This window comes from Vespa mandarinia, chromosome 10, assembly GCF_050613455.1.
Source record: "Vespa mandarinia isolate Hongniang chromosome 10, ASM5061345v1, whole genome shotgun sequence".
Taxonomy (NCBI): Eukaryota; Metazoa; Arthropoda; class Insecta; order Hymenoptera; family Vespidae; genus Vespa; species Vespa mandarinia.
In genome coordinates this window covers 3932501-3947500 of record NC_140819.1, presented here as the reverse complement: position 1 = coordinate 3947500, position 15000 = coordinate 3932501, and the positions used below count along the sequence as shown (strand labels likewise).

The following is a 15000-nucleotide window of genomic DNA, read 5'->3' as shown; positions in this document are numbered from 1 at the left end:
CCTCACGACGCATTCTCTTCGCGCCTTTCGCGTGAAGAGAGAAAAAGAGAGAGAGAAAGAGAGAGAAAGAGAGAGAGAGAAATAGAGAGAGAAAGATAAAGAAAGAGAAATAGAGAGAGAGAGAGAGAGAGAGAAAGAGAGGGGAAAAAGAGAAGGAAAGAGAGAGAAAAAGAGTAGGAAAGAGAGAGAAAGAGAGAGGGGGAGAGAGAGAGAGAGAGTGAGGCCATGAAATAAAGTGAGATGTGCTACTAGTGGAGGGAACGGGAGGGTAAATTTATCCGTCGACGGTGCTGAACGAAGTTCTCTGCGGCATGGCGTTTTCCGCCACCGCGATTTTACTCTTTCTATGCTCCTTCGCCGTTACGCGAAATTTTTCTTCGCTGTTTGTTTCCGCCTTCGGGCCAAACATTCGTGATCCTCGATGGAATCGTTTTCAAAGATATATTTATCACCTTTTACCGGCCATTAAATAAAAATATAGACATACTGGATGTTCAAAAAGATTTGACTCTTTCATTGCGATCGTTTATCGATGTAAATAACTTTCTTTTTTTCTTTTTATCTTTTTATTTTTTTTTTTTTAAATTTCAAAGCAATCTCTTCGTAGCAATTTAACTTACCAAAGACTAAAATTAGAACGTTTTATATCTTGTATTATAAATAGCGCCAAAAATAGATCAACTTGAATATTCGGTAGTTTGGTAAGGTCATTGAGATCTTATTAAAAAGTTGTTTAGCAAGATTCTTGCTTACTCTCGACGATACGCTCCTGAAATACGGATCAAACTGACTTTGAGACACCCTGTACATATATATACCTATATATATATAATTAATAATGTAAGATCGTCGAAATCGTTATTTGATAATAATAGAAAAAAAGACAATATGACTCTTTTCTTCTTTGTTTTTTTTTCTCTTCATTATTTTTTTTCCTTTTTTTTTTTTTTTTAGTAAAAAGCTTCAAATAAATACAAAAACTGTATAAATTGTTGTCACATATTTCTCGTCGTATAAAAGGCAATGTACGTTGAAATGAATTTCTGTAAACACTTTTTAATGTAGCTTGGAGATTCTCTAATGCATTATAGGTAAAATGATTTTTCGCTCTTAATGCCACAGTACTTATAATTTTATATAAAAAAAAAAAAAAAAAAAAAAAAAAAAAAAAATACACAGACAGGCACGCGCGACAAATTTGATCTTTTAAATAAAAATTTACAAATCATTCGGGTTTTATACATTTGACATTTCTAGAATTTCGAAAGTTTGCATTTATTATTTATATTTAGACCTGTTGTTTTTTTTTTTTTTTTTTTTTTTTTTTTTTTTTATTAAGAGATATTTAATACAACGAATCGAATGAAATCGATCTGTGGTTATCTCATTGATAAAACTTCAACGATACTATCGATCGTTGACTTCGTTGAAAAATATAAAGAATCTTACTTCCTATTTAGAAATTCATTGTAAACATCCGATCAAAATATTATTCAACACGTGAATCATAATTTTGCCATCTTTAAATAGAAAACCTGTATTATATATGATAAAGAAAAAATAAATCGATCTATCATTCATTAATTCTTCGTAATTATCACGCAAAATATTATTCTACCCGTGATAGTATCTTTGCACGATTTAACGAAACAAAAAAAAAAAGGAAAAAGGAAGGAAAGAAAGAAAAGAAAAGAACATTTATATCATACTCGACAAATAATAATAATAATAATAATAAAGAAGAAAAAAAAAAGAAAGAAAGAAAGAAAAAAATGAATCAACGTCGTTTCACATTAAAAGTGATTCTAGAGAGTGATACTATGGTACGAGAATTTTGGCGGGAAACATTTGTAACATAACGATTGATCGAAAGTACGATTGAAATGAATTTCTTAAAAATAATCAAGAATTTGACCTTAGCAACATCCACGTTGCTATGATCAAGACGAGGAGTAGTTATAGATATAAAAGCCGAACGAGAGAGAGGCTACGTGACGCTTAGGCATCGTCGAAACACACGTTCGCTTGGTTACGCGCGCACGCCAGAGGGATTTACCGTTAGTTACTTCGAAAACTTAGAGCGCGAGTAGAGTACTCGATAGAAGGAGAAAGAAAAAGAAAAAGAAGAAGAAGAAGAAGAAGAATAAGTAGAAGAATGAAGAAGAAGAAGAAGAAGAAGAAGGGTAGAAGGAAAGGGAAAAGGGTAAAGGAAGATGACGAAAAGGAAGAAGAGAAAAGGCGAATGCTGGAATGAAAGGGAGAGATGTGGGATGAGAAGAATGAGGAGGATGAGGAGGAGGAGGAGGAGGAGGAGGAATAGTTCGGTGGATAGAGGGTAGAGAGGGAGAGAGAAGGATTGTCGAGTGGCTCGAACGGGGGAAGGGGAAAAATAGAGACAAGAAAGGCGCAATGATCGTTCGTCCGAGAAGGAGGATGGGGCGGATGATGAGGAGATGTGGAGGAGAGAGGAGAGAGAGAGAGAAAGAGAGAGAGGAGAGGGACTCTATAACGAGACAAGGTTGGGAGGTCATCGGTACGTTGGGTAGACCGAGACAGGAGAGACTGGCATCGGGCCATGAGAAAGAAGGCTCTTCCATTCGCACGACAGAGACGGAAGATACGCGTGCGACCAAAGTGGAGAAGGAGAAGGAGGAGGAACGCGCGAGTCCCCCACGCGTACGTGTGTATATGTATATATGTATGAAGGAGAGATAGAAAGAAAGAGAAAGAGAGAGAGAGAGGGAAGAGAGGTTCTGGAGGGAAGATGGGAGGGAGGGAGGAAGCAGTGAGAAGCAAAAGGAGCAAGACGATGGTGGCTTGGTTGGCTGGCAGGCACTCTCTTGCCTCTACTTTATTCCCTCTCTCTTTCTCTCTCGCTCTTTCGCTCGTTCACTCCTATAACCAAGCGTTTGCATGACAAAGACAGAGGGAAAAGGCTACGCCAAGCGAGTTCCACACCAAGCAAGTAAGCAAGCAAGCGAGCAAGCAAGCAAGCAAGCAAGCAAGCAAGCAAGCCACAGTCTACTCAGCTCGAAGAAGGACGCACGCTCACAGCAACGACTCGAAGAAGATCGGGAGAACTGACGGAGGAACGCGAGACGACTTAGATCCTCTCTACTACTACTATTACTATTACTATTACTACTACTACTACTACTATTAGTATTACTACTATTAAACTGCTACGCGATCTTCGTCACGTCGAATCATTTTTCGTATCAATTGTCGGCGACGCGTTCGAGGCTGCGATCTGCCGTATATCTCTTCTCTCGCACCCACGCCTCTCGTCAAGAGCCGATTCTCTTTTGGTCGCACGATCGCATGCTAGATTGAATGATCGGCGCCTGTGAGTGCGCCGATGTAACATCGGTCGCACGAGCGTTACGTTCAGACTCTCCTTCCCCTACCCCTCTGTCCCTTACTCAAACTGTTCCCCCTTTATTCAACCCTCCCTACCCATACTCTCGGCATCGACCCTGCCGCAATCTTCTTGCCTCTCCTCGTCCTCGTGGTTACATTTCGTTGCCTTTTACAACACATATGTATGTTGACTCCCATCACCATAACTTCGGGCTTCTCTTTTACGAAACGACGACATTTTTCATTGACAATGAGATAGAAAGGGGACCAAGAAGAAGGTACACGTTCGAAAGGCAACCAAGCCATATCCAGGTTTCTTCTTCTCCTGTGGACGTTGTGCTTCACGACGTCGCGAGCACTGGTCCGAGAGGAAGGACCGGTTTCAAAGGATGCTCCCACCTTTCGTCCTTCGAACGACTACGACGCGTCGCTTCTCTCTACGCTCCTGCATTCCCTCCCGCTTATATTCATTACTTCTTTTCCATCTCCTTCTCCCTCTTTATCTTCTCTCTCTTTCTCTCCCTCTCCCTATATCTATCTTTCCTTTTCCTCTTCGTCCACCTCGTCTTCGCCGTTGTCGTTATCATCCTCCACTTCTATCTCCCTTTTTCTCTCTTTCTCTCTCTCTCTCTCTCTCTCTCTCTCTCTCTCTCTCTCTCTCTCTCTCTCTCTCCTTCTCATTCTAACTTTCCATCGTCCACGATCGTAGGGGCTTTCTCAAAGACATTCGGCCGGCATTTCTACTCTCTTCCCTCTCTTACTCTTTCTCTCTCTCTCTCTCTCTCTCTCTCTCTCTCTCCTTCTCTCTCTTTCTCTATCTCGAACGAACGAACGAACGAACGAACGAACGAATAGCTTCGTCGCAGTAATTTATTTTTAATAAACGATCCGCTTGCCTCTCCTCCTCGCGAGGAAGAAACTCGTCTTGCACGTTCGTTTATCGTGTCCTTCTCCTCCACCTCCTCCTTCTCCGAGAAAGAGAAAGAAAGAGATAGATAGATAGAGAGAGAGAGAGAGAGAAAGAGATAGAAAGAGATCCTTTTCATGGACGATCGACTCCTCGAGTCATATCTTTCCAAGTCGATCGCGTTTCGCTCGTTGAACTCGATTTAAACATCGCGCGAAAGAGACAGAAACAGACGAAAAGAGATAGATAGAAAGAGAGAGAGAGAGAGAGAGATAGAGAGAGAAAGAGAAAGAAAAGGAATGATAGAGACAGAAAGATAGGGACATATTCGTACGTACATATGTATATGAAACTTGATTTTTCCTGTGGAAAATCGGCACTCGAGCATAATGGATCGGCGCGTCCCTCTTGAACGAGGCATTGATGGAAATTTAATATGACGAAAAAGACACTCGAGGAGGATTTTAATATCGCTCGTGTCTGTCGAAAACACAGAACGGTCCCGTCCCTGTCATCCTATCTACGAATTCATAATTTATTATTTGTCAGGGTTTTGAGTTAGACCGATAGGACCGATCCACTTCTCGAGTTGAGAACAAAAGAGATATCTACGTATACGTATATATATATAACATATATATACAACACATATATATATACATATATATAAATACATATATACATATATATATATATATATATATATATATATATATATATAAATACATATGTGCAAACATATGTATACTTACGTACGTAAATAATATATTTTTACATACTTACATATATATATATGTGTGTGTGTATGTGTGTGTGTGTGTGTGTATGTGTATATCGGAACGTAAGAATGCAAATACAATTATCGCTATGTGTATCTAAGTAAATAAATGTAACTATATATTTCGGACGTCGTCCGTTCTTCTTTCGTTCGTAAACGCGCGCGCGGAGAGTTTTCAGCAATGGACGAAGAGCGCAGGAGCGAGATCCGATTCTTGGCTACGCCGGATGAAAGTTGCTCTAGCTGGCTAGAGAGGCTGGTCTGCCGTGGCTACTTTCTAAATTTAGGCCAGCCATTGCTTTCACGCGTCCGAATTTCTGGACGCAACCTAGCAATTTTAAATACTCTTTCTCTATAATCTCGTTTTTGATCCTCATCTGAACTTATAACTATTTCTTTTTCTTCGTCTTTTGTTCCTTTTTTTTCCTTTTTCCTTTTTTTTCTCCCTTTTTTTAATTTTGTTAATTTTGTCCATTCTCTTTTCTTTTCCTTTTCATTTCATTTTCTTGTTTCCTCTTGATTTTTCTGTTTCTTTTTATTTATCGTTTCCTAATTATCATAGATATTTTTGTTATGTCTTTGTCGTTTTTTTTCCTCTTCTTTCTCTTTTTCTACCTCTCCTTCTTTTTCTTTTTCTTTTTCTATATTCTGTTTCGAGCGAATCTATGTTTCGAAGTATTGCAACGGGAATCGAGAAACTCTTTGGCTCGTTTGCCGTATGTAGAACGGAGAACGGAGAACAGAGAGAATGTGATTCATTCTATGACTCAAGCACCAGTCAGAATAGAGAGAAATAGATAGAGATGGAGATAGATAGATAGAGAGAGAAAGAGAGAGAGAGAGAGAGAGGGAGGGAGAGAGAGATAGGGAGGAGGAGGTAAGAGAAGGAGGGTTGGGGGATGGGGAAGGGAGAAGTCGCGCCAGGCTCGCGGCGCATTTTCCAATCGGACTCTGCTACTTCGCTATACTTAATGTCGCGGAAGGAAAGACTCGGACAGGACTAACCGCAAACATCGTCCTATCGATGTTACATTTGACTTTTTTCATAGCACCCTGCCGTGCATTTAGTATCTTCTCATTTTCCAAACGGTTTCTATAACTTTTATTTCCAATATATATATGTATGTATGTATGTATGCATGTATGTATGTATGTATGCATGTGTGTATGTATGTATGTATAAGTATGGTATATAAGCGTATATATAATGGAATATTATATACGTGTGTGTGTATACGTTCGGTTGATAAGGTATTCTGAAAAAAAATTTTATCTATAGAAATATATATATATATATATATATATATATATATAACTTAGAATTATTTATTTATATTGAAAATATTGAATATTTTTATTATTGTTCGGCAACCCGATATACCGTACCATATTTTTGTTATACATCAGTGTTGTTCACTTAGATATAAAAATAGAAAAAAATTTTTGTTATTATTGGGCAATCTAATGCTATACTATATTGTTGTTATATATTAGTTTTTTTTTCTTTTATATATATATATATATATATATATATATATATATATATATATATATATATATATGAAATAATAAAAATCTTCAGATAGATTAGTCTAATACTGTAATATAATTATTATATCAATGTTATTTATTTTTACTTTCTTCTTTTATTTAGATATAATGTATTGAAAAGTCAAAAGGATTGATGGTTGACCAATAACCCAACAATATAATTGATATCATATCCTATATACTTTCGTTTCCTTTTAATGTTATAACAACCTCGTATTGAACGACTACATATATATTTAAATATATGTATGTGTGTGTGTGTGTGTGTGTGTATGTGTGCATGTGTATGTGTGTGTACGAAAAAATCTCGTATCAAAATCGCATGACGTCGTTCTAACATAAGATCGTTTTTTCGTTCTTGGCAAGGCACCCACGCTACGTTATAGATCCACCCTGGTACTGCTGAAGATTGCGTAACGTATTAATAGAGAACAAAAATGGCGGATACTTTTTCAAATACCTATATGTCTGCCTACATATATCTGCATGGGATTTACATTAGTAACACTAATATTTCAGATTGAAAAAAAAAATCGAATAGAATGAAAAGTGTTAGTATAAGCAAAAGATAAATAAAAAAGAGAAAAATGAAAAAGAAAAAAAACGAGAGAGCAGAGAGAAACACAAAGAGAGAGAGAGAGAGAGAAAGAGAGAGAGAGAGAGAGAGAGAAATAATTGGAGGCAGTTCAACGAGGACATTGGTGAACGGCAATCGTTTAGATGAGTTTACTGGCGTCGCCGTTGAACGTCCTCGAGGGACGGCGCCACCGTCGTCGTCTTCATCATCGTCTTCGTCGTCTTCGTCGTTCTCGTCGTCGTCGTCGTCGTCGTCGTCCTCGTCGTCATCGTCGTCGTCGTCGCCGTTCGTCGTTCGTCGTTCGTCGTTCGTCGTTCGTCGTTTGTCGTTCGTCGTTCGTTATTCGTCGTCGTCGTCATCGTCGTCGTCGTCGTCGTCGTCGTTGTCGTCTCTTCGTGCAGGCGTCCCTCAACAAAGTAGGTTAGGTCGATGAGGCCACGATGACGCCGCTACTGCCACCGACGCCGACACGCCGCGCCGCGTCACGCCGCCGCGGTTTCTGCGCAGCGCTCTCGATTCTCTCGCGAGCTCAGCTCCGTCGTAACCTTCCTTTTCTTCTTCTTCTTCTTCTTCTTCTTCTTCTTCTTCTTCTTCTTCTTCTTCTTCTTCTTCTTCTTCTTAATCATCCTCTTCTTATTTTTCTTCCTCATCGTGCATTCGCTTATATCTTATTTATATTCTTTTATTTATATACTTTTACATTCACAAACCCACTTATTCCTCGAACAGCACCTGTACACTTATACCAGTATTTAATCATTAAAGTCCTCTCATTAAACAAGACCGATCGATAACTATTCAAAATTAGAAATGTTTTTTCATTCGTTAGTTATAACGAAAACATTATTTTTTATAATCGTGTTAACTCGAAAAAGAATCAGACGTTTCGTTCAAACTTCTGCTTTGTGATTTGTTACAATGTTATTCGTTAATATATCGACAATAAGGATCTTGTTAATCATACGGATATGTTTGTACGTAGGACTTTTATTTCAAAAAAAAAAAAAAAAAAAAAGAAGAAAACATAAAGAAAAAAAAAGAAAAAGAAAAATCTTTATACGCGTTCACGCGAATTTTTTTATTCGTTCGTTTTGAAAACATTTTATTACGAAGTTAATTCAATTTAACTAAGGGATCGATAAACTGTGTTCTTTTTTCTTTTTTCTTTTTTCTTTTTTTTTTTCTTTTCTTTTTTCGTTTTCTTCTTTTACGAAAATCTTTAAAATGTAATCGAACTACAATTAGTTCGATCGATGGATTCATTTAATCATGAGTATTTTTATCAAGTTATTTTTACTTTTCTTTTTTTTTCTTTTTCAAAATAAAGAGAGAGAGAGAGAGAGAGAGAGAGAGAGAAAGGAAAGAAATTGGTCAGAATATAATTTCATTAAAAAATGACGAACTTAGAAATTATTCGACCGATTCAAATGAAGTTCCTCTAAGAGAAGATAGAACTACCGGTCTTTGCGAATCGGCGATAATTTCTTCGCGAGCTGGAAAGAGTTTAGTCACCTCCGCGAAGGCCGGCAGATCGGTGACGCACCCTCCTTGTGTGCGCGGTGCTGCGGGCACCGCTCGAGTGGAACGAACGGCCCTAACGATCTGACTTTATGGAATTGTGGATAATAATTGTACGTGGAAAAATAAAGAAATTATACGATCCAAGGTTTATTTCTTCGCTTTTTTTCTTTTTATTTGTTTATTTATTTATTTTTTTTTTTTTTTCTTTTTTTCTTTTTTTTTTTTTCTTTTTTATTTTCTCTTTTTCGTTTTTTTCTTTTTTTTTTTTTTTTTTTTTTTTTTCTATATAAGCATAATTCGAATGTACGAGGGTAATTTAAAAAAGAAAAAATCCTGGTGACTTTCTTTTAGGTTTATTATTATTATTATTATTATTATTATTATTATTATTATTATTATTATTATTATTATTATTATTTTTGTTTTTCTTTTTTTTTTGTTCTTTTTGTTTTTTTTGTTTTCTTGTTATGACGCTTAAACTTCAATTCTTAAAGTGCGAAAGAAAAATTTATCGCGAATTGTTTTTTTTCTTGTACAGAAAAAAGAAAATGAAATAAAATGAAACATCACGTAACAAACATTATATCATATCAGGAAAAAGTTTAGGACAATTTGAACAAAAAATTCCTAATTTTATTCCCTTTATTTATTCGTCTTTTCTTTTTTAATTTTCTCAAAAGCAACAAATTTTTTTTTGCACATCGTCCCAATGCTCGTCAGATATTACGCAAAATCTCTCACATGCAATATTTTGTATAATGACTTATTGTCGCGTAACAAAAGTTCCATCTATCAAAGACAAAGAGATATTTAATCGCGTTAAATAACTTATCTCTAAAACTGAATTCAGTTTTATTAACTTTAGAATTATTCGGATAGCTGCGAAATGCATAGAAACCGTTATCATTGATAAGAGATAGATCGTTGGTATTGTAGGACTGTGTCTTTCTATCGTTAATAGATAATACATTTATCTTGCGGTTTTATTCATTTTCATGTGGATAGAAAAATAATTAAAAAAAAAAAAAAAAAAAAAAAAAAGAAAAAAAAGAGAGAGAACAAAATTCGTAGGTAGTACGAGAACGTACTTTTATTATATGTTAATACAGTGTGCCTTAGTTGTGTATTAATACGTTTTGGTCTACGAACAGTACGAATAATGAAATTAAAATAAATTTGAAAAAATTATATTATTCGACGTTATGGAATTTGTCTTTGGAATATTATGTATTTACAATTTTCGTTATAAAAAATAAAAAAAAAAATAAAAAGATAGAGGAAGAGAGAGAGAGAGAGAGAGAGAGAGAGAGAGAGAGAGAGAGAGAGAGAGAGTAATATATATATGTATATATATATATATTTTTCTTTTTTTCTATGTTTTTTTCTATATTTTTTTTGGAAAGAAACTATGAAATTAACGATAAAGACATATCAGTTGGAATTAAAATTGTATATAAAATGTGTATCTTCTTGTATCGTTAAGACGATGTTATACGTATGTACAGTAAGTATGCATGGAAAGTTTAGTATTCTACTCGACGAATCATCGTACTACGTCGTTTCTAGTCTTCGTTATCGTTAGCCGTGCCTATCGATAATCTCGACGATAGTGATTCGTCCTCGATCGTAAAACGATGTCAAAGCTTTTAAAATTAATCTAATCGAATCGAATTTCATATTGATATATCGAACAATACTTTTCCTTTCTTTTCTTTTTTTTTTTTTTAAATTTATTTTTTTGTTTTCTCTCTCTCTCTCTCTCTCTCTTTCTATTTCTTCACTATTTTTTTCTTCTTTCTTTTTTACTTTCTGTTTTTCCTTTCTTCTTTTTTTTTTTTGTTTTTGTGCACCGAACATCCGAATTATTTAATTGACGTTAATATTTTTCGCTAAATTAACGAATATTTTTCATACGAAAGTAGCTTTCAAACTTTCAGAACGGCGGATTTTATTAACTTTTTAAATGATATGAACTGTACATGACGTTCCTCTTTCCTCCGGGAAGTTAATCAAATTTTATCTAAAATAAAAAGATAGATATTAATTATGTAAATTTAATATGCGTATGCGTGTGCGTGTGGATGTGCGTATTCGTGTATATGTGACAAAAAGAAAAGAAAAGAAAAGAAAAGAAGAGTAAAGTAAAGAAAAAGAAAACTTGGAATTTAATATCAATACAATCATAATAATACTAACAATCATTTTCATTGAGTACGATGCCGATCGCTTGATGCAATAGATACGAACGAAAGTTCGATTATTATTTATCGCTTAATATATCAAAATTATAAATTATAATAAACAATAAATATCATACGTACAATACATATATATATATATATATATATATATATATATATATATATATATACATATGTGTAAATAATGTCGAAGGAAATTTTTTCTCATTAAAAATTTCCTGCCAATAATAACCGAAACTCTCGAACGTTAATGCTCATGACGCAATAGATATGACGAAAATTTGATTATTTATTTTAATTAAATATAATATTAATAACAAACAACATAACAATAAATTATAACAATAAAGTCGATATCGTCAAATTTTTTCCCCCTTTTGAAATTTTCCTACGATAAGCATCAAATTGACAACGGTAATATTTGCGGTAAGAGAATGAGTGAGTGAGAGAGTGAGAGAGAGAGAGAGAGAGGGAGAGAGAGAGAGAGAGAGAGAGAGAAAGAGAGTGACAGAGAGATAGAGAGAGAGAGAGAGAAAGAGAGAGAGAGAGAGAGAGAAGAAGAAGGAAAAAAAAAGAAAAGAAAAATTTATTACGTTCCTCGAGTTTTTCTTCGCGCGTTAAATCGACTTACGTATTTACAACGTTTCATAAACGTTCGCAAAGTTTCGTCGTAGGCTTCTTTCGCAAGAAGCAAGAAGGAAGAACCGCGAAGTGCTATCGTCGTTCGTTGTTCGCTAGCGGTGCCAGAGGCGGGGGTTATCATGTAGGCCACGTGACGTCATATCGTGCTCTGCCGCCAACAAAATGGCCGCCGTTGTATCTCGGTAGCGGGTCAGAGCGGAACAGTAAAAATTTCCTTCTCGTAACTGACTAACTAACTAACTAAGTAAGTAAGTAAGTAAGTAAGTAAGTAAGTAAGTAAGTAAGTAAGTAAGTATGTAAGTAAGTAAGTACGCACGTAGGTACGTACGTACGTATACGTACATACGTCGTTTCGTCTTTCAAATAAATCCAAACGACATTTATATATGAGTGAACAAGTGTTCGTTTCTACATACATTCGACAATATTTAAAGAACTAACTCGTTAAGTCGAATCAATTGATTAAATTATATCGACGTAATGAACAATTCAAATAATCTGTACTTTTTCATTTCCTATTTTCTATTTTCTTCTTCTTCTTCTTCTTTTTTTTTCTTTTATTTTTTTAATTTCTTTTTTCTTTTTTTTTTTTTTTTAAATTTGATTCTTTTCTCTTTTAATATTTCTCTCATTCGAATTGTTTTATTTTATTTAGACGTAGTCTATAACGTCGACATCGATGTATATATATATATATAATATAGTATTTAACATTAAATATTGTGAAAAATAGTAATGATATTATAGATGAGATAAATATTGAAATTGTCTATGCAATATTGCTATTTGTTAATTAACACTTTCGGTGAGTAGCACTTCGAAAGGGCTCAGAAATGAATGGTTAACGTGTTGGCGTGGCACGTCGCAGCAATGCAATCACGTGACCTTGACGCAACCAGAGGTTTTGAACGATGATTTCTGACGCGTTAAAAAGTTTACCGTCGGGATCGAAAAAATCGCCGAGCGTTAGGAACCATCTATCCATTAATCGACAAACGCACCAATATTTTTGACAAGCTAGAGGAGTTAATAGAGCTTTGATGTTGGAATTTTATGAGATTCCATCGAACCAAAGGTATTGTATATTGCGTATGTATATATGTGTATATATATATATATATATATATATATATATATTTGTCTATATCTCCCCTCTACCCTTCTCCCCCGAAAGCTTTCTCCTCTCTCGCTTCTCCCTCGTGCTTTTGGCGGTCACGCGAATAGGCCATTTGCCGAGAATCACGAGCGACTTTTTGCGTTGACGGCCATCCTGTGTTGTTCTCTTTTTATAACGCAATGTACGAATTAGATAATACAAAAAAAAAAGAAACAACAACGAAATAACAAAAAAAAAAAAATTAACATGACCGAACGTGCGCGAACGTCGACTAGTAAATTGTACCTCATTAAATTTTTTCTTCTTGTTTGCTCATATAATTTGTTGTAATGTAAATTACATAAATGTAATGTAAATAACGATAAATCTATGATGGTGTATATATATATATATATATATATATATATATATACATAGTTATTGGTTTATAGAATTTTGTTTTATTTGTCTTTTTTCTCTTTTTCTTTTTCTTTTTAAAGAATCAGATGCGATTGATATCACTTTCTTTGATTAATTTATGTAATCGATAATAATCATATTTTGTTCTATAATTATATCTACAAATTTTTTTTTTAATTGATATCAGATACAATTAAAATCATTTCTTTGATTGATTTATGCAGTTGATAATATTCATGATTTATATTATATTTCTGCGTAGAAATTTTTTTAATGAATCAAATACAATTGGCCGGTCTAATTTCTTTGACAAATTTATGATTGATAATATTCATATTTTATTTTATATTTTTCTGTATTTATATACGTTTTAGAATATATTTTACATTTATTTTAAGTAGATGTGCGTATTGTAATTATTATAAAAAAAAAAAAAAAAAAAAAAATTAGATCAATATTCTTATATGTCGTTTTATTAATAAAAAAAAAAATATTGTTATCTCTAAAACTCTTATTTTATTTGATAAATCTATTATTATACATTTTTTTTTTTTTTTTTTTTTTTTTTATTGATAAAAATAACATTTTATAATTTGTCCTAAACGAAATATTCAACATATAAAACCAATAAGTATTTCTTGGAAAAGTTATTATTTTTCTATTAAATTAAAAAAAAAATATATATATATATATACATACAGCGTAAACAGATGGTAAAATTTGTAGAGGCCATAAAATTTTGGCAACTATTACGTACATACTTACTTGCGTAGTTCGTTGGATAATCGATTGGATCTCGAAATAGGAGTGGGAAATATTCTTTCCCTTTGATGCTCTTAGCTCGTACGGGATGAACATATCGATTTATCGAGACGGACACCACGGATTCTATGTAGTAACAGTAGAGCGAGACTGTCCAACGAGAATGGTAGTAAGAAAATACGATCGATACAATTCCACTGAAGGAGAATCTAAGGCCATGACGAAGAGAAAACAAACTTATAAGATTAACAAAATAATAATAATAGTAATAATAATAATAGTAATAATAATAATAATAATAATAATAATAATAATAATAATAATAATAATAATAATAATAATAATAATAATAATAATAATAAAAGAAGGATACCTGTTTGATGCGTATTATCTTTCGGAATCTAAAGGACAAACAACATAATAATAATAATAATAATACCTTAAGGGACTGGGCCACCCTTGGCAACCAAAAGAAAACACGTACAAAACAATAATAATAATGATGAAAATAATAATAATAATATTAAATATCACAAGAAAATATCGGAAAGCGAGCACGATTAATAATAAAAATCTTTATGTATGTATTACCTGAATTATAACATTTGTAAATATTTACGTGATACAATCATTATCAATATAATTATACAATCATTGCATATATCTTAAAACTCTATGCTTACGCGCATATAGATCGACCCAAATGTACGTAAAAATAAGAAATAAAAATAAAACAACATTTATACTCATAAAAAACAAAACAACAATAGCAGAGGGGAAGTAAACGGTAATAAAGGAACATGCGATTTCGTAAAGAAATAGTCTCGCGATCAGTAAACCACAAAAACCGCGCGTGTGATAAAAAATAAAGGAACGAAATAAAAAATAAAGTAGTAGTAGTAATAGTAATAGTAATAGTAATAGTAATAATAATAATAATAGTAATAATAATAATCATAATAAAAAAGAAAAGAAATTGGAAGGACGAGTACAATACGTAATAAAAAAAAGTACACACCTTGTAATTTCTCTTTTTCTCTCTCTCTCTCTCTTTCTCTCTCTTTCTCTCTTTCTCTCTTTCTCTCTCTCTCTCTATTCTCTGTTAATTAGATTAATGGATTATCGTGATCATTTGTTGGATCGAGAGCTGTGTATATCGAATGGATAGTTAAAACATGGAGTGTC

General features: G+C 33.7%; 2 long non-coding RNA genes across 5 annotated transcripts in view; one reads left to right on the top strand and one right to left on the bottom strand.

Annotated features, from left to right (window-relative positions):
- The first annotated feature begins 8546 nt into the window (after positions 1-8546).
- LOC146872704 (uncharacterized) overlaps positions 8547-15000 on the top strand; it is an 8812-nt gene continuing 2358 nt past the window's right edge. The window contains exon 1 of one of the 3 annotated variants that reach the window (XR_014982668.1): positions 8547-8804. This is a non-coding gene — a long non-coding RNA (uncharacterized LOC146872704). Of the gene's footprint in view, positions 8805-11650; positions 11786-15000 lie in introns of those variants that run through there. The other 2 variants (XR_014982669.1, XR_014982670.1) reach the window with 2 other exon arrangements.
- LOC118446312 (uncharacterized) overlaps positions 10135-15000 on the bottom strand; it is a 5692-nt gene continuing 826 nt past the window's right edge. The window contains exons 1-5 of one of the 2 annotated variants that reach the window (XR_004839553.2): positions 14834-15000; positions 14189-14216; positions 13819-14024; positions 11527-11777; positions 10135-10714 (exon numbers count right to left, since the gene is read on the bottom strand). The exon at positions 14834-15000 is cut by the window's right edge and continues 826 nt beyond it. This is a non-coding gene — a long non-coding RNA (uncharacterized LOC118446312). The remainder of the gene's footprint in view (positions 10715-11526; positions 11778-13818; positions 14025-14188; positions 14217-14833) is intronic. The other variant, XR_004839552.2, reaches the window with a different exon arrangement.